Raw genomic sequence first — 15882 nt, forward strand, 5'->3', positions numbered from 1 at the left:
TCACAGAAGTGGAATTTCTCCTTGCTTTGACCCGATCTTCCCCCTCGCTGCGCTGTCTGAGGCCCAGCACTGCGGCCATCGGGACTGGATCGCCCTTTGCTGCAGAGACTGGTCTGGGCATCTCAGGGTTAACACCCCCGGCTGCTGCGGATGAGTGGACTCGTGTCACTCCAGAAGACGTGTTTGAGTCCTAACCCACGCCCCCTGCAAGCTCATTTGGAAATGGGGTCTTTGCGGATGTGATTAGTTAATATGAGGCCAGCTGGACAGGAGTGGACTCTGGGGCATCCTGCTGGTGTCCCTCAGGAAGGGGCACAGGGACGCAGGGCAGGGAGGGCCATGCCACAGCCGAGGCAGAGACCCCGAGGGCTGTCTGGAGGAGGCCAGGAAGGGCCCCCAGGTTCAGATGGAGCGTTCGGCGGGCACGGGGCCTGGACGAGTGGCCTCCTGATCTGCTTCCACGTCCCGCTCAGGGCCTGGGCAGCAGCAGCCCAAGGAGACAGCAACACTGGCCATGGCTCAGTAAAAGCAGCAGCAGCATGGGAAGCTGGGTCCAGCATGGTCCGATGCCCCTTGGAGGGGTCTCAGTCCAGGAGAGACTCAGGGTGGTGCCCTGGCCCCGGACTGGATGCCCGCAGGAATTCCAGGAACTTGGAGCAGGGGGCTGTGGTGGGGGGCGGGAAGGGGAGGGTGGGGACAGCTGTAGGCCCCGCCTGGGGCAAAGTCTCTGTTTGCTTCAATCCCGCCAGGTATCCTCAGTTCCAGATCAACTAGTCATCACCCAAGGCCACTTCCTTCTTACCTCAGTTAACCCCTAAGGCAGCGACTTCACGTGTTCACTCCAGCGTGCTGTGCAAACACTATCATATCTTCACGTGTGAAACTACATTAAATGCATGGGAACAGAGACAGTGAAATGATCAGGGGCTTCAGGGGTTCAGGATGTGGGGGTGGGTGGGGGAGGGGTCAGGGCACCTTTAGGGCAGAGAAGTGATTCTGCATGATTCAGCATGTTACACTGATGGTGAGCACAGGACGGCACGCCTCTGCAGGACCACACAAGTGTGGGTCCTCAGATGTGTCACACACTTTAGTTAATAATGACACATGGATACTGGCTACAACGACATTACGCGAGACAGTGGGACAGAGGAAACGGGGACAGTGGGGGGCTCTGGGAACTCTGTGCTTCTTGCACGCGTTTTCCATAAGCCTAAAACTGCTCTGAGAAATAAAGCCTATTAAGGAAAGTGTCGGGGTAGGCTTGTGAAGCCTGTTTAGAAGGACTGCCTTAGCCCTCAGAACTAAATGCAAGTCTGGTTTAAAATGCATGTTCCTGGCTCTCCTGCCAGACCCACTGCAACCAAATCTCACATGAAGAGGCCTGGGAATCGGCATTTTAAGACCCTCTGAGAGGCTGGAGGGAAGGACCTAAAACTGTAGAGCTCCGTGCCAGTAGCCTTGATTCTTGAAGACGATTGTATAATGATACAGCTTTTACAGAGTGACTGTGTGATTGTGAAAACCTTGTGTCTGATGCTCCCTTTATCCAGGCTATGGACAGATAAGCAAAAAAAAATGGATAAAAAATAAACAATTAATGGGGGACAAAGGTTAAAATAATTGGGTAGATTGAAATACTAGTGGTCAGTGAGAGGGAGGGTAAGAGGGATGTATGCATGAGTTTTTTCTTTTTTCTTTCTTTTTCTGGAGGGATGCAAATGCTCTAACAATGGTCATGGTGATGAGTACAAACTATGTGATGATATTGTGAGCCATTGAATAGAATGTTTATATGTTAAGTTTTATCAGTAAAAGAAAGAAAGAAAGAAAGACCTGCAGCAAATAGAAAAAAGACCCTCTGAGTTACAATTTTCTATATTATGGGAAAACACTCTACTTGGCTTCACAAAATGGAAAACAAGGGAGAGTATAAGATACAGAAAGTTCCTCCTTCAGGATTTCTCTACATCTGATTTCTAATGGGCGACGGGTCCACAAGAGAAAGGAAAATCTCTTCCTCCTTCCTCCTTAATGAAGCTGAGTGGCTTCATCATTTCCCAAATGAAACAGGATGTAGGGACTCTTACCCAGAAATGACATTTCAATTATTTGCCTGAATTTTCCCCCAAAACCAATAAGCTGGGTTGACTAAATCTCTTCTGAAAATAGATGTGCTTGGTCCACCCAGCTAAAAGTGAGAACTGAAACAAACAGCTGGATTCATTGGAAATACTTCCTTTTCATTTCAACTTGCGATAAGCTTCTCAGCAGATTGCCTTTGTGGCAGTTAAGGGCCAACATAAATTTAAGGTTGCTGGCCTTTAAGAAACCAAGACTTCTGGTGCTTCTGCCACCAGCCTTCCTCGGGCGTGGGCCTGCCATCCGCCAGACTGTGTCAGCTTCCCGCACAGGAGGACGACAGCTGCCTTCAGGGAGGTGCGGCCACTCCAAGACCACCTGGCAGGGAGCCTCTGAGGACACTGCTCACAGCTTAACCAAGCTCCCGTCCTGCAGTTCACCTTGACCCCAGGCCCAGCCTCTGGTCATTCTTGGTCTTTGCATCCCGACTTCCTACTTGGGCAAGAGCAGAGAGCTAACTGTCCAAAGGGCATGGAAAAAATGATAGCCTGCTCTGAAAATCTCTGCTGACTGTGCAGAAGTAGTGTTTGTCCAGATTCTCAAGCCTTGGTTTTTGTTCAGGTCACTTATTTTCTCAGTAAAGACAAAAATGCCTCGATTGCAAGGAGTCGGGGGGGGGTCTTTGCCAAGGACTCCCCCTGGTCAGGGGGCCGGGGGGGGGGGTCTCCCGACAGAAGGAGGGCTGAGATGAGAGTTGAGGGGTGGAGGTAGAGAAAGAAGAAGGCGGTAGGGAGTTTGCACTTATTTCCGAGAGAATGGTCAGTGCTCCCTTTGGCAGAAAATCAGCTGCCACTTTGGGGAACAGAGAGCCTGGGGCTGGGGCCCAGGGGGCCAGTGAGGATGAGACAAGGCGTGAGACCAGGACCAGCCCTGGTGCCAGCTCCCAGGTCCACCGTGAGCCTTGGGCTTTTGTCCTGTGAACAAGGAGAATATTATCAGGGGGTTTCAACTGGGATGTTATAGGATCACATTTGTTTTAGATCACTCTGTGCTTAGGAGCTGAAGCAAGGATCTTTGTTTCTTAGGCTGCACAAAGCAAATACCATGAAATGGGAGCTGAAGCAAGGATCTTTGTTTCTTAGGCTGCACAAAGCAAATACCATGAAATGGGCTGGCTTAAACAAAGGGAGTTTAGTAAAGTTTTGAGCCCCAGAAAATGTCCAGGTCAAGGCGTCATCAAGGCGATGTTCTCTACTCCAAGACTGGCGGTTGGGGAGCCTTGGTTGTCTCTCTCTTCTCAGGTTTTATTGATTTCAGTTTCTTGCTTCTGTGGCTTTCCCTCTGTCTCAATTCCATTCTCTTATAAAAGATAATGGATTATGTAATAGGACTGAGATCCATCCTGAGTAAGGTGGGACACACCTTAAGTGAAGTAGCCTCATCAAAAGGTCCTACTGACAGTGGGTTCACACACATGAATGGATCAGATTTAAGAACATGGGGGTACCTACAGCTCCAAACCATCACGTCTGCCACACCACTCAAATTTCAATGCAAAAAGCATACTTCTTAGTGGTGTAATTACCTGTTCTAGACCTGGAGAAACCAAGGGCAAAGGGTTGTTTTTTCAAACAAGAATCCTTGTTGGAAATACAAGAGCCGTGTGTTGAGTCTTCCTGTTGACCTCAGAGGATGAAATGAATGATCGTATTGACTTACACTCAAGGAATTACTTGAAGCGTGGTTTGTGTCAGTTTGTGACCCACATGCAACATGAGCCAAGGGCAGAGAGTTACTGAGCCTCCCCCACGGGCTGTAGTGGGCCGAGTAGTGTCCCCTAATATTCCTGTCCCCTGGGAACCTCACAATGTGACCTTATTTGGAACTAAGGTCTTAGCAGATGTGGTCAGTGAAGGATTTTGAGATGGATGCATCCTGGACTAACCCAATGATGGTGTGATGAGAGAAAGGACAGGGAGATTCGAACACAGACCCAGAGAGAAGGACACATGAACATGGGCAGAGGCAGGAGCTGCGACCACCAGCCACGGCACGTCAGGGGTCTTCCTAGGCCCGGGGCAGGTGACCCTGTTGGGACCATGGCTCCAGGCTCGGCCTCCAAGCCTGAGAGAACAAATCACTGTTATTTTAAGCCTCCAAGTTAGTGGTAATTTGCTACTGCAGCCCTAGGGGACCAATCCTCGGTGTGTGTGGGCTTCCTGCCCCGAGAATGCACTACAATTAGTGACGTTTTATAAGCTGGCATTGCAACATTGCAAAAATGCTTTGTAGCCCTCATTTCGTAAACATTTTATAGTGAAATATAATATACATACAAAAAGCAATAAATTTCAAAGTACATTTTTAACAGTTAGTTGTAGAACAGATTTCAGAGTCTGGTATGTGTTACACCTCCACAATTTCAGCTTTTTCCTTCAAGCTGCTCCAAGACACTAGAGACTAAAAAGAAGTATCAGTATGTTTCAGTAGTCATACTCATTTGTTAAATACTAACTTTTCCCTCTTCCTTGATCCTTCTCCTAATCTTTAGGCATGTTTGGGCTGTGCCCATTCTAACTTTTTTTATGTTGGAAGGGGCTGTTGATAATATGGGGTAAGGGTATGGAACTATCTGATGTTCTGGAGAAGCTGGGCCCTCTAGGTTTCAGGACTTATCTGGTCCAGGGACTAATCTGGAGGTTTTAGGATTCTGAAAAGTAAACTTAGTGGGGGCAACTTTTGTACAATCTTAGCACCCTGGGAGTCTTTAGGGTTTGCAAGAATGATGTTGGTGGGGTTTGGCAAACTTTGGCAATTAGCAATGTCTAGCTGAAACTTGTTGTAAGAGTTACCTCCAGAGTAGCCTCTCAATTCTATGTGAACTCTGAAGCATTGATATGTTTTTAGTTATACTTTTTTCCCCCTTTTGGTCAGGATGGAATTGTTGACCCCATAGAGCCAGGGCCAGGCTCATCCCTGGGAGTCCTCTCCCACGCCGCCAGGGAGACTTGTACCCCTGGATGTCATGTCCCATGTAGGGGGAGGGCAGTGGTTTCACTTGCAGAGCTGGACTTGGAAAGAGTGAGGCCACATCTGATGGTGCACCCAGTTTTAAGCTTTTACATGGTTTTCCTTTCTTCTTGCAGTAAACCAAAGGCAAATTTCCCCTGCTTCTTGTCTGCTTTAGCAGCACTCAAGGGAGGGTGTCTACGCCTTTTAAATAAATAAAAATAAACCCAAGCCTGGTTGTTTCTCCTCAAAGGTGAGCTGTGGGCATGTTTGGCTCTAATCCCATCAGGTGAGTGCAGTAGGGTGACTGTGTCCCTCAGCCCTCCCTGCAGGTGTGGACCAGGGCAACGGGTCCTTCCGGGAGCACCGACCAGGGCGGATTTGCCCATGTTGCAGGAGGCTGTGGGAGGAGGGCGCTGGCGCTGGGATCCACGGAGACTGGGAGAGCAGGGAGAGGGGAGGAAGCTGCACCGCGCAGCGAGGCTGGGCCCCAAGGACCCCAGGGTCCTCTGCAGCCAGCACTGGACGCCTTGGCCCTCGGCAGGACGTGGACGCTTTGCCGATAATTTGCTCTCGCACTTTGTCGGCCTCCAAACTGTGAGCCCAGGAATCCCTGTACCTCAGCCAGCCTGTTGTGTGTGGTTGTGACAGTAGGTCCTGGAGATGGCAAGTTGGAACCAAGTGAGTACATTAACCAGGATGGCAGTCTTTCCGAAAGCAGGAGAACTGAAGCAAACGCCATTAGAAAGCAGACACAACCCACAAAGGTCCCTCAGTTGCAATGTGGAGGGGAGACTGGGAGGAGGCAAACCCGGGCTCCCCGAGGGTAAGGAGGTTCTGGCATGCATGAAAGTGGGGAGACCCAGGCCTTCGAAAAGGGAGCACCCCGGGTCTGGAAAACCCTGGCCCTGCGCACTGAGGGCCGAGCCTGCCTGTGGTCATGAGCCCAGTGCCCATGGCCGAGGCCGCAAGGCCGCTGCTCCTCGCAGAGTGGACTGCAGACCTCTCGGGCCCACAGTGGCCTGGGTGCCAGGCCCTTCTCCAGCCTCCTCGTGCTTTCCATGGGGGGGTCGGGGGCCCGTAGCAACAACAGACCTCAGGTGTCACCTGTGGGCTCGATTCAGGGCCATTTAGAAAACCAGAACAATGTGACTTGCTTATACCCCATGACAGAGCAAATTTGCCCTGGCTCCATAAAGATTCTTTGCAAAGACAGTGGTTTTGGATCCGACGCTGGAGGAGCTCCAAGCTCAGGCATGCAGAGAGGCGTCCAGGTCACACCTAGGCCAGTGACCTCTCCACAAGGGGCCCCAACCCGGAGAGTCCCTTCTGCTTCCTGCCGCTTCACTGGTGCTGCTTCCCTGGCGGCAGCCCTTCCTCCCTCCTGACCCGTTGGGGAGCCGCTCTGCCTCCACACAGGGGACGTTGCAGGAGAGCTGACCACCGCCCGCTGTCACCTCTCTAAGCGGGAAGCTTGCAGGTGAGTAAAATCCACGCCATGCAAAAACACATGTGCTATGGTCACACAGTGGCTCCCGAGGCCACCTCGGGATGGGCACATTTGCTGCGTGGAAGGACAAGTGCTGGCTGAGGCAGGAGGGGAGGAAGTGGTGCTTCTCTTCACTCTCTAACTTGGGTATTTACTTTAAATGTTTAATGTATATGCATTGCCCTTACCACCCCAGAAGTAAGTAAACATCAAATTAATAGTAGAGATTGCATTTAAACCCAGAAGTGAATTCTCTGCTTCAACTGGGTTGACCCATTCCTGCAGCGTTTCCATAAATCTCCGTCTTCCGGTTGCTGTGTGCACTCACTCACTAGTGCGCAGAGCAGCTCCGAGTGAAGTGCCACCACGCCCTGAGGCTGCAGCGCTTGTCAGAGCCACAGAGCTGCTGAGCAATGGACCAGCACTGGAACTCAGGCCGTTGGTCCAGAGCCCACGGCCTCGGCCTCCCAGGACCAGGTGGGTGGCCGTGGTCACTGATGACCATGCCCGGCTCCCTGCTGGGAGGGTCTTTATGAGCCCAGGGGAGGGCAACCTCAGGGGGAGGGGAGCCTCTAGGAGTGTATTTTACCTGCTGATCAGTGGTGGGACCTGCCCTCAGGCATCCTGCAGAGACGTGGGGGAGGGGCCTACAACCTATGCAGGGGAAAGAGAAAGGGGCTGCACAGCTGCCTCTCAATCCCTAGAGATGGGTGGAAGGAGGGTCTGGGAGGTGGCACGCTCAGTGTGAGAGTCACCACGTTGCTGCATATGCATCAGGACTTCACTCCTTTTACAGATAATTTTGCCCGGGAAGCTGCAAGACAGGTGAACCCACAGCCAAGGGCACCCCACCCCCTTCTCACTCCCTCAGGTAAGGATGGAGCAGGTTGTGGCTGGCAGAGCACAGGGCAAGGTGGGGGCAGGGGCTGCAGGGCCGGAAGACGGGTGCTGCGAGAGGGGGCTGGTGCCCAGGAGCAACCTGAGTGGGGCCTGGCAGACGGCTGTCCTCGGCCTCCAGCCAGGGCGGACCAGGGGTCACCTCCCCTTCAGCCCTCAATTCGTGACCCATGAGTGGATGTGAAAGTAAACTGGACCCAATGCAAAGGACAAAGCACCTGGTGGAGGCTCTACGGGAGTTTTCTCGTCGCTTCCCTCCTGGTGCGTGAACTCGGGCAGCCGCGGTCCCACGCACGTGGAAACCCTAACCCTAACCCTAACCCTAACCAGGCTCCCACCAACAGGAGCCACCTGGAGCCCACGCGAGGTAGGGCGCGCTCACCCCATGCACGCTCGGCCCTGGGCCTGGCAGGCGAGCGCGGGCTGTGCGGGGGGCAGGGCGGGGGGGGGGGTCTTTCGCCGCGGAGTCCCCCCCCCCCGCCACAGCCCAGTGCTCAATGGGGCGGGGGCCCCGGGGCCGCGAGTCCTCGCACCTCTCCCTGTCCCTGCGAGCTCCTGGGGGAGGAGAGACCCCTCTCCCCGAGGACGTGCAGCACGATGGTTTCCAGTCGGACCTTGGCGTCCGGGCGCAGCCTCGCCGGGATGCCGAGAGCAGGCGGGGCCCGGGGCGGGGGCCAGGGCGCTGAGTCGCCTCGGGGACACTCGGCAGGGCTGCTGCTGTCACCCCGGAGCAGAAGCCTGAGACCTGGGAAGCGGATTCCCACACGGAGGAGGAAATGCGCGGCCAGAATGGGGACGCTGCCGGGCTCTGGGCGGGCCTCGCCTCCGAAGGTGCGGTGCCCTCCCAGCAGGCCTGCCAGTCTGCAGAGGCCCAGAACCTGGGGATGTGCCCCGGGAGTGCACACGGAGCCCAGCGATGGGGCCAGTCCGGGGGCAGCAGCCTTGTGAGCCCCTCCGGGAAGGGCCAGGGCTGAAGGATGCAACCCCTGGGAGTCATGTCCCACCTGGGGCGAGGGCAGTGAGTTCACCTGCCATGTCATGAGAGAGAGAGGCCACATCTGGGCAACAGAAGAGGTTCTCTGGGGGTGACTCTTAGGCCTAATATGAAATAGGCTTAGCTTATCCTCTGCAGGAATACATTTCCTAGGGGCAAACCCCAAGATCTAGGGCTTGGCCTATTGATTTGGTCGTCCCCATTGCCTGCAAGATTATCAGAAATTCTCCAGATGGAGCAGTTGACCATTTCCTCCTTTCTCCCCAGTCCTCCAAGGGACTTTACAAATACTTCTCTATTCACTGCTCAAATCACTCTGGGACATATTGGGGCATCACACTAGCCTGGTGTCATGGTTAGGGACATGTGTCAACTTGGCCAAGCTGTGGTAGCTGTTTATCTGATTGGGCAAGTGCTGGCCTGTCTGTTGCAATGAGGACATTTCATTGGATTAGGTCATGATCTCGTCAGCTGCATCCACAGCTGATTCCATTTGTAATCAGCCAAAGGGGAGTGTCTTCTACAATTAGTGATGCTAAATCTAATCACCAGAAGCCTTTTAAGGAGGACTCAGAGGAGATAGGTTCCATTCCTGCTTCGGCTGGTGAGCCTCTCCTGCGGAATTCATCCAGACCCTCCATCGGAGTCGTCGGCTTCACAGCCTACCCTGTGGATTTTGGACTCTGCATTCCTGCGGTTATGTGAGACACTTTTATAAATTTTATATTTGCAAGTGTTCCCTGTTAATTCTGTTTCTCTAGAGAACCCTAAGTAATACACCTGGATAAACCAACAAAATCTTATGTCCTATTCAAGATTCCATGTGCTTATGGTGTTTGACTAAACTGACAACACAAGTTAAAATTAGGAAATGCACTACCCAAAATATAAATTTTGCACCAAATAAACATCTCTCCCGTTGGTCTCATGCATAACTTGAAGTTTTAAAATATGGACAATATTATCCTTTACCCTGTATTCTGCTCTACCTTAGTCCTATCCAGATAAGCTTCATTCATATCTCTGCTCAAAGTCTGATCCCTTTTTCAACTTTTTAAATAGTTCCTGTATGGGAGACTGCTGACTTTCTTAGCTTCAGAGCTCTGACTCTCAGACCCAGGTTTCACATAAATACCCAAAGTTTCTGGGAAGACCAGGTTATATACAAACAGCTCAAGATCTGATAATTTAGAAATAAGTTACAATGCCTGAATATATGTGACTGCTGTAAGAGCTTACTATCTAGAGCACTTTACAATAGGCCCCAACCTGGTAAACCAAGCTCTCGACTTCAGTTCACCAAATTTGTATATTATAGTTAGTCCATATGAGTGAGGCATATAGTATTTATATGTTTGTTCCTGCCATTTCATTCAACATACAGCTCTTAAGGTTCGTTCACCTAGCTGCATGCCTCACAGCTCCATTCCTTCTTGCAGCCGCTCAGCAGTCCATTGCATGTGTACACCACACTTCCCCTTCCATTCAGTCGTTGGCCCTTAGGCCACGTCCATCCATTGTGAACCACAGACACTGCTACCAGAGACACTGGTGTGCAAATGTCCATTCCTGTCCCCACACTCAGTTCCTCCAGGTATATACTGAGCAGTGGTGTCAGGATCCTATGGCAACTCCACCCCAGCCTCTTGTGGACCCACCACACTGCCCTCCAGGGGGCTGCACCTCTCCTTTCCCTACCAACAGTGAATACCACATCTTTTTTTCCAATTTTCTCTTGCACTTGTTTCCATCTGTTCGTTTTTAAATAGTTATATTCACACATCCTACGATCCAGCCTAAGTGCAGAGACATGACTTCGCCGCCATACTCTATCTGAAGACCTTCCCTTCTCTTCCACATAGAATCCACGCCCTTTCCCAGTCCCCCGCCTGCTGACATTTAGATTTGGCATAATGCCTTTGTTACATTCAGTGGAAGCATAGTACAATGTTACTGTCGACTCTAGACCCTAACTTCCCTTGGTTGTTTTTTCTCATATACCATCTATTTTCAACATCCTGCAATATTTACATTCCTTCATCCTTCCTCATGCAAAAGTATTTTTTAATTTGTGCATTTAATTACCATCATTGTCCACTCTGTGCATTCCTAGGTTACACTGTCTCAGTCTTTATCCTCTATCTTTCCTTCCAGCTTCATATGTGCCCCCAGCCCTCCTCCCTCTATCATTCTCACATTCAGCATACTTATATGATTGTACTATAATCAGGTAGTATTGTGCTATCTACTTCTGAATTTCTACACTCAGTCCTGTATTCCTTCAGCACCAATTACCCAATTCCTATCTCCTGCTGACCTCTGTTCATAACTGAAATTCTCCAAGTTCTTTCATTAATGTTGTTCTTATCAGAGAGACCATAGGCTATTTGTCCTTTCGTTTATGGCTAATCTCACTCAGCATAATGTCCGCAAGGTCCATCCACGTTGTTACATGCTTCATGACTTTATTCTGGCTTACAACTGCTTAATATTCCATGGAATGTATATACCACAGCTTGTTTAGCCACCCGTCTGTTGATGGACATTTGGGCTCTTTCTATCTCTTAGCAATTGTAGATAATGCTGCCGTAAATATTGGTGGGCAAATGTCCATTTGTGTCCTTGCCCTCCTGTCCTCTGAGTAGATACCTAGCAATGGTATTGCCAGGTCATATGGCAGTTCTGCACTTAGCTTCCTGAGGAACCGCCAAACTGCCTTCCACAGCGGTTCCACCATTTGACATTCGCACCAACAGTGAATAAGTGTGCCTCTTTCTCCACATCCTCTCCAGCACTTGTTGTTATCCATGTTTTTGACAGTGGCCATTCTGGTGAGTGTGAGATGATGTCTCATTGTGGTTTTATTTTGCGTTTCCTTAATAGCCAGTGAAGTTGAACATTTTTTCATATGCCTTTTAGCCATCTGAATTTCCTCTTTTGAGAAGTGTCTGTTCATGGCTTCTGCCCATTTTTAAACTTTGTCTTTTTGTAGTTGAGTTCAAGAATCTCTTTATATATTCTAGGTACTAGACTTTATCTGATATGTGGTTTCCAAATAATGTCTTCTACTGTGTAGGCTGCCTTTTTTTTTTTAATCTTTTTTTATTGTTATAACATATATACAAAGCAAAGAAAGAAAAAAGCAATAGTTTTCAAAGTACTCTTCAACAAGCAGTTACGGGACATGTCCCAGAGTTGTCATGGGCTATGATATGATCTTTTCATATTGTTCCTTCTAGCAGCTCCAGAATATAGAAAGCTAGAAGACTTGCATTTTTAAAAAATATTTTTTAGAAGGTTTAAATATCTTTACGACCACAATCGACATTTTTTCTTTATCTTTTGTGAAAAATAACATATAAACAAAACAGCAATAAATTTTAAAGCCCTGCACCACAATTAGTTGTAGAACATATTTCAGATTTTGACATGGGTTACAATTCCATAATTTTAAGTTTTTACTTCTAGCTGCTCTAAGATACCAGATGCTAAAAGAAATAATTTAATGATTCAGCATTCATATTTGTTAAATCCTATCTTCTCTGAATAACTCCACCATCACCTTTGATCTTTCTATCCTTCTCTTTAGGGGTGTTTGGGCTATGGCAATTCTAACTTTTTCATGTTGGAAGGGTCTGTCACTAATATGGGGTCAGGAGATGGAACTATCCAATGTTCTGGAGAGGCTGGCCTAGGTTTCAGGGTTTATCTGGTCCAGGGACCCATCTGGAGGTTGTAGGTTTCTGGAAAGTTACTCTAGTGCATGGAACCCTTGTGGAATCTTATATCTTGCCCTAGGTGTTCTTTAGGATTGGCTGGAATGGTCCTGGTTGGGGGTTGGCAGGTTATGATAGGCAGCAAGGTCTACCTGAAGACCTATGTAAGAGCAACCTCCAGAGTAGCCTCTCGACTCTATTTGAACTCTCTCTGCCACTGATACTTTATTAGTTACACTTCTTTCCCCCCTTTCGGTCAGGATAGAATTGTTGATCCTACGGTGCCAGGTCTGGATTTATCCCTGGGAATCCTCTCCCATGTTGCCAGGGAGACATTCACCCCTGGATGTCATGTCCCACACGGGGGAGGGCAATGATTTCTCTTACAGAGTCGAGCTTAGAGAGACTGAGCCCATATCTAAGCAACAACAGAGGTCCTCCAGAAGTAACTCTTTGGCATGCCTATGGGTAGTCTAAGCTTCTCTGCTACCTACATAAGCTTCACAAGAGTAAGCCTCATGATCGAGGGCATGGCCTATTGATTTTGGTGGCCCTAAAGTTTGACACAGTATCCGAGGATTCCCTGATGGTAAGGTTTAATAGTTTAATAGTCTTTCTCCCATTTTTCAGGGGTCTTTGCCGATACTTTTTGATTATCTGCTTAATATACTCTAGGATGTTTCCAGGCATTATGATAATCTAAACAGGATTAAAGGACCTCTTTCTTATTCTGTGCTCCTTGTGTTTCGGTTGTTCAAATGAGCTATACTGATAGGTTAAATTAGATTGTGCAGTACAGAAAATTTCAGTTCCAGACCAAATAAACCTTTCTTCCATTGGTCTCAAAGAGTATGTGTGGTTTTAAAATATAGACACTGTCTTCCTTTCCCTTATGTTCTGAATTACTTCAACCTCAACCTGTTTGGCTTCATTCTTATTTCTAAATATTGGATTATATATATAAAACAGCCTCTCAAAATCCAGAAATAATTTTGGATTTAATGCGTCTGTTCTAAAAGCTTACAATCTAGGCCCCTGTTTTCCTATAAGCATATTCTAAAGGAGACCATACCACTGTTGTTCTTTTGTTTCTGGCATATTTTGCCTCACCAAATATCCCATATGTTCATTTACATCCTTGCATGCCTCATGACATTGTTCCTTTTTGTAGCAGCACAATCTTCGTTCATAAGTATACACCATCATTCACCAATCTACTCTGTCAGTGCATCCTTCAGCCACCTGCATTCATTGGGCATCATGTAGAGGGCCCAAAGTTCACAGTCCATCAACACTCTCAATTTTAGGTAATTTCATTGTCCCAAGAGAAAGAAAACCAATAAATACACCCTCGCCAAATAGTAAATCTAAAGCTTCTCTTAACCCTTGTCCCTCCCCCAGTTATTTACCTCTGCTGTTGCTGTGGTAGTGCTGATGATTTCCTGTGGAACACAGCTCATAGCATGCAATAGCAGTTTTCCCCTTATATCCTGGATTTAAACACTCTACAAAAGAATTTAATTTTGAGGAGTTCCCATTTCTCTATTCCTTACCTCAGTGTTTATGTTTTGGGTGTAAGGTCTAGGAAACCGCTTCCTGTTAAAAGATTTATAAGATCTTCCCCTTCATTTTTCTTCTAAAAGTTTTATGGTCTTAGTGCTAATGTTTAGGTCTTTGATCCATTTGGGGTTAATTTTGTATGGGGTGTGAGATGTGGATCCTTTTCATTCTTTGGCATGAGGATGTGCCGTTCTCCCGGCACCATGGACTGAAGAGGCTGCTCTGTCCCAGGTGGGTTGGCTTGACGGCTTTAGCAAAGATCCAAGTGGAGCGAGGCCTGTGCTTTCGGGTGTCCAGGCCCTCTGGCCCTGGGCCAGCAGGTGAGCTGGGGGCACGGGGCACCCTGTGGCCCCTGCCCTGCCAAGAGCCAGAGTCCTCGCCACCACTGCCCCTGGCCCCACCCAGGCCCTGAGGCGGTACTGGGGCCCCATGGGACCCGCCGGCTGCCGCATCTCCCCAGCTGAAGCTGCGCGGTGGCAGGGGGGGCTGGAGGGAGACTGGGCAGAGGGTCGCTCGGGCCCCAGCAGGCGGGTCTGCATGCAGTCCAGCTCGGCCTCCTCTCCAGGCTTCAGGCTGTGCAGACTCCGATCTTGGGTGGCTGCCCAGTCCCCTGCCTGTATGGTGCTTTTTTTTTTAACCTTTAGGAGGGCCTAGTTAGGTATTATAGACCCAGTCAGATTTTACCAGACCAGACTGGCCTCCTCTCAGGAGGGAAGAGTCACCTGCATCAGTTTTCCCTGAGTTGATACCCAGCAGGTTGAAAGACTTTCCTGTGAAGTCTCTGGGCTCTGTTTTTCTTATCCTGCCCAGTATGTGGCGCTTGTCTCCCTGCAGGTCCCACCAGCATAAGATGATGCGGCACCTTTAACTTCAGCAGACCCTTCCTGCTGGGGCATGGTGGAGACAGAGGAGAGATTATCTGCTGGCCTTAATCACTTCACTTTTCCAGACCCTGGGGCCTGAATTCCTTCAGGGAGGGATTCCACCGGAGCTGGACCCCATCCCTGTCCTGGGAAGGCACAGTCACTAGGGAATTACTTCCTTTCACCTGATCAGCCTCTTTGTCTGCCCTTGCCTGGGGCAACTGGAGCCTGAGAAGCCCTGCAGTTTTACCCAAAGAGCAGTCAAGCTATAGAAACACAGCCACAAAAAAAATAAGCCCATCCTTTTCAGAGCAGGGCCCCTGATCCTTGGGTTTGCCCATCAAGAGCTTCAGTTGGTACGTTGCCCTGTGTATGTCCACGCTTTATGTACCCCCTGTGTTTTTAGGGTCCCACCCTTTTCCAGTATTTTGTGCTGACCAACTCAAAAAGCTTCTTGTTTTCTCCGTCAGCTCTGCCTCCTCTCTGCTGGGGCAAAAACTCCCTCTTCCTGTAGTGCTTCGTCACGTTTTTCTGAGCTGGGGTCCTGTTGTCAATAGCAGAATTTGTTAATTCCACAATTGGAACTTGGCTGAGCTAAGCCCCTCCCTGCTGCTAGTAAAGTCTGTTTCCTTTCCCCTTGGGAACCAGCCAGCCCGTGGGGAACTCACAGTTCTGTGTGGGGTTTCAGCCTGTCCTGCTTGTCCAGACTGGTGGACACTGTGTGTCTGGTCCCTGAAGACCCACCCCCCCACCCCTGCAGCTGTTCTGTCCTGTTCCTGGTTATTTCCTAGTTGCTCTGGAGGGTGGACTAAATCCCACCCTCACTATGCTGCCGTCCTGCCCCCTCCTAATTCCCTGCCCCTGTCTTGCTCCTTGTCTGCCTGGGTCCCTGAGTCGTCTACACAGCGAGCTCCTCTCTCGCGTCTCACCTGGCTTACAGACCACACCCATTGACTTTCCTGCTCGAACCTTCTAGAGCTCAGCCCTCCTTTAGCCCGGGTCCCCCAGGCCTTCGGAGGGCTCTGAGAAGGGGAGGCTGCCTAGCGTCCCTGAGTGGGGCTGCACCTGGCCTGGAACAGCACCTGCGGGCTGAGGGGACTTAGAACTGCCCCAATGGGTCAGATGCCCCCAGAGAAGACTTGCTTCCACAGCTGTCACCCTCGGGGCACCAGGCACTGTGGGTGCAGGTGGGGGCTGCTTTACCGCAGGAAGTACCCACGGCGGGAGGGGTCCATGCAGTTCTAGAGAAGCTGGCTCAGGCCGAGGGGGCAG

This window comes from Tamandua tetradactyla, chromosome 5 (genome assembly GCF_023851605.1).
Source record: "Tamandua tetradactyla isolate mTamTet1 chromosome 5, mTamTet1.pri, whole genome shotgun sequence".
Lineage (NCBI taxonomy): Eukaryota > Metazoa > Chordata > Mammalia > Pilosa > Myrmecophagidae > Tamandua > Tamandua tetradactyla.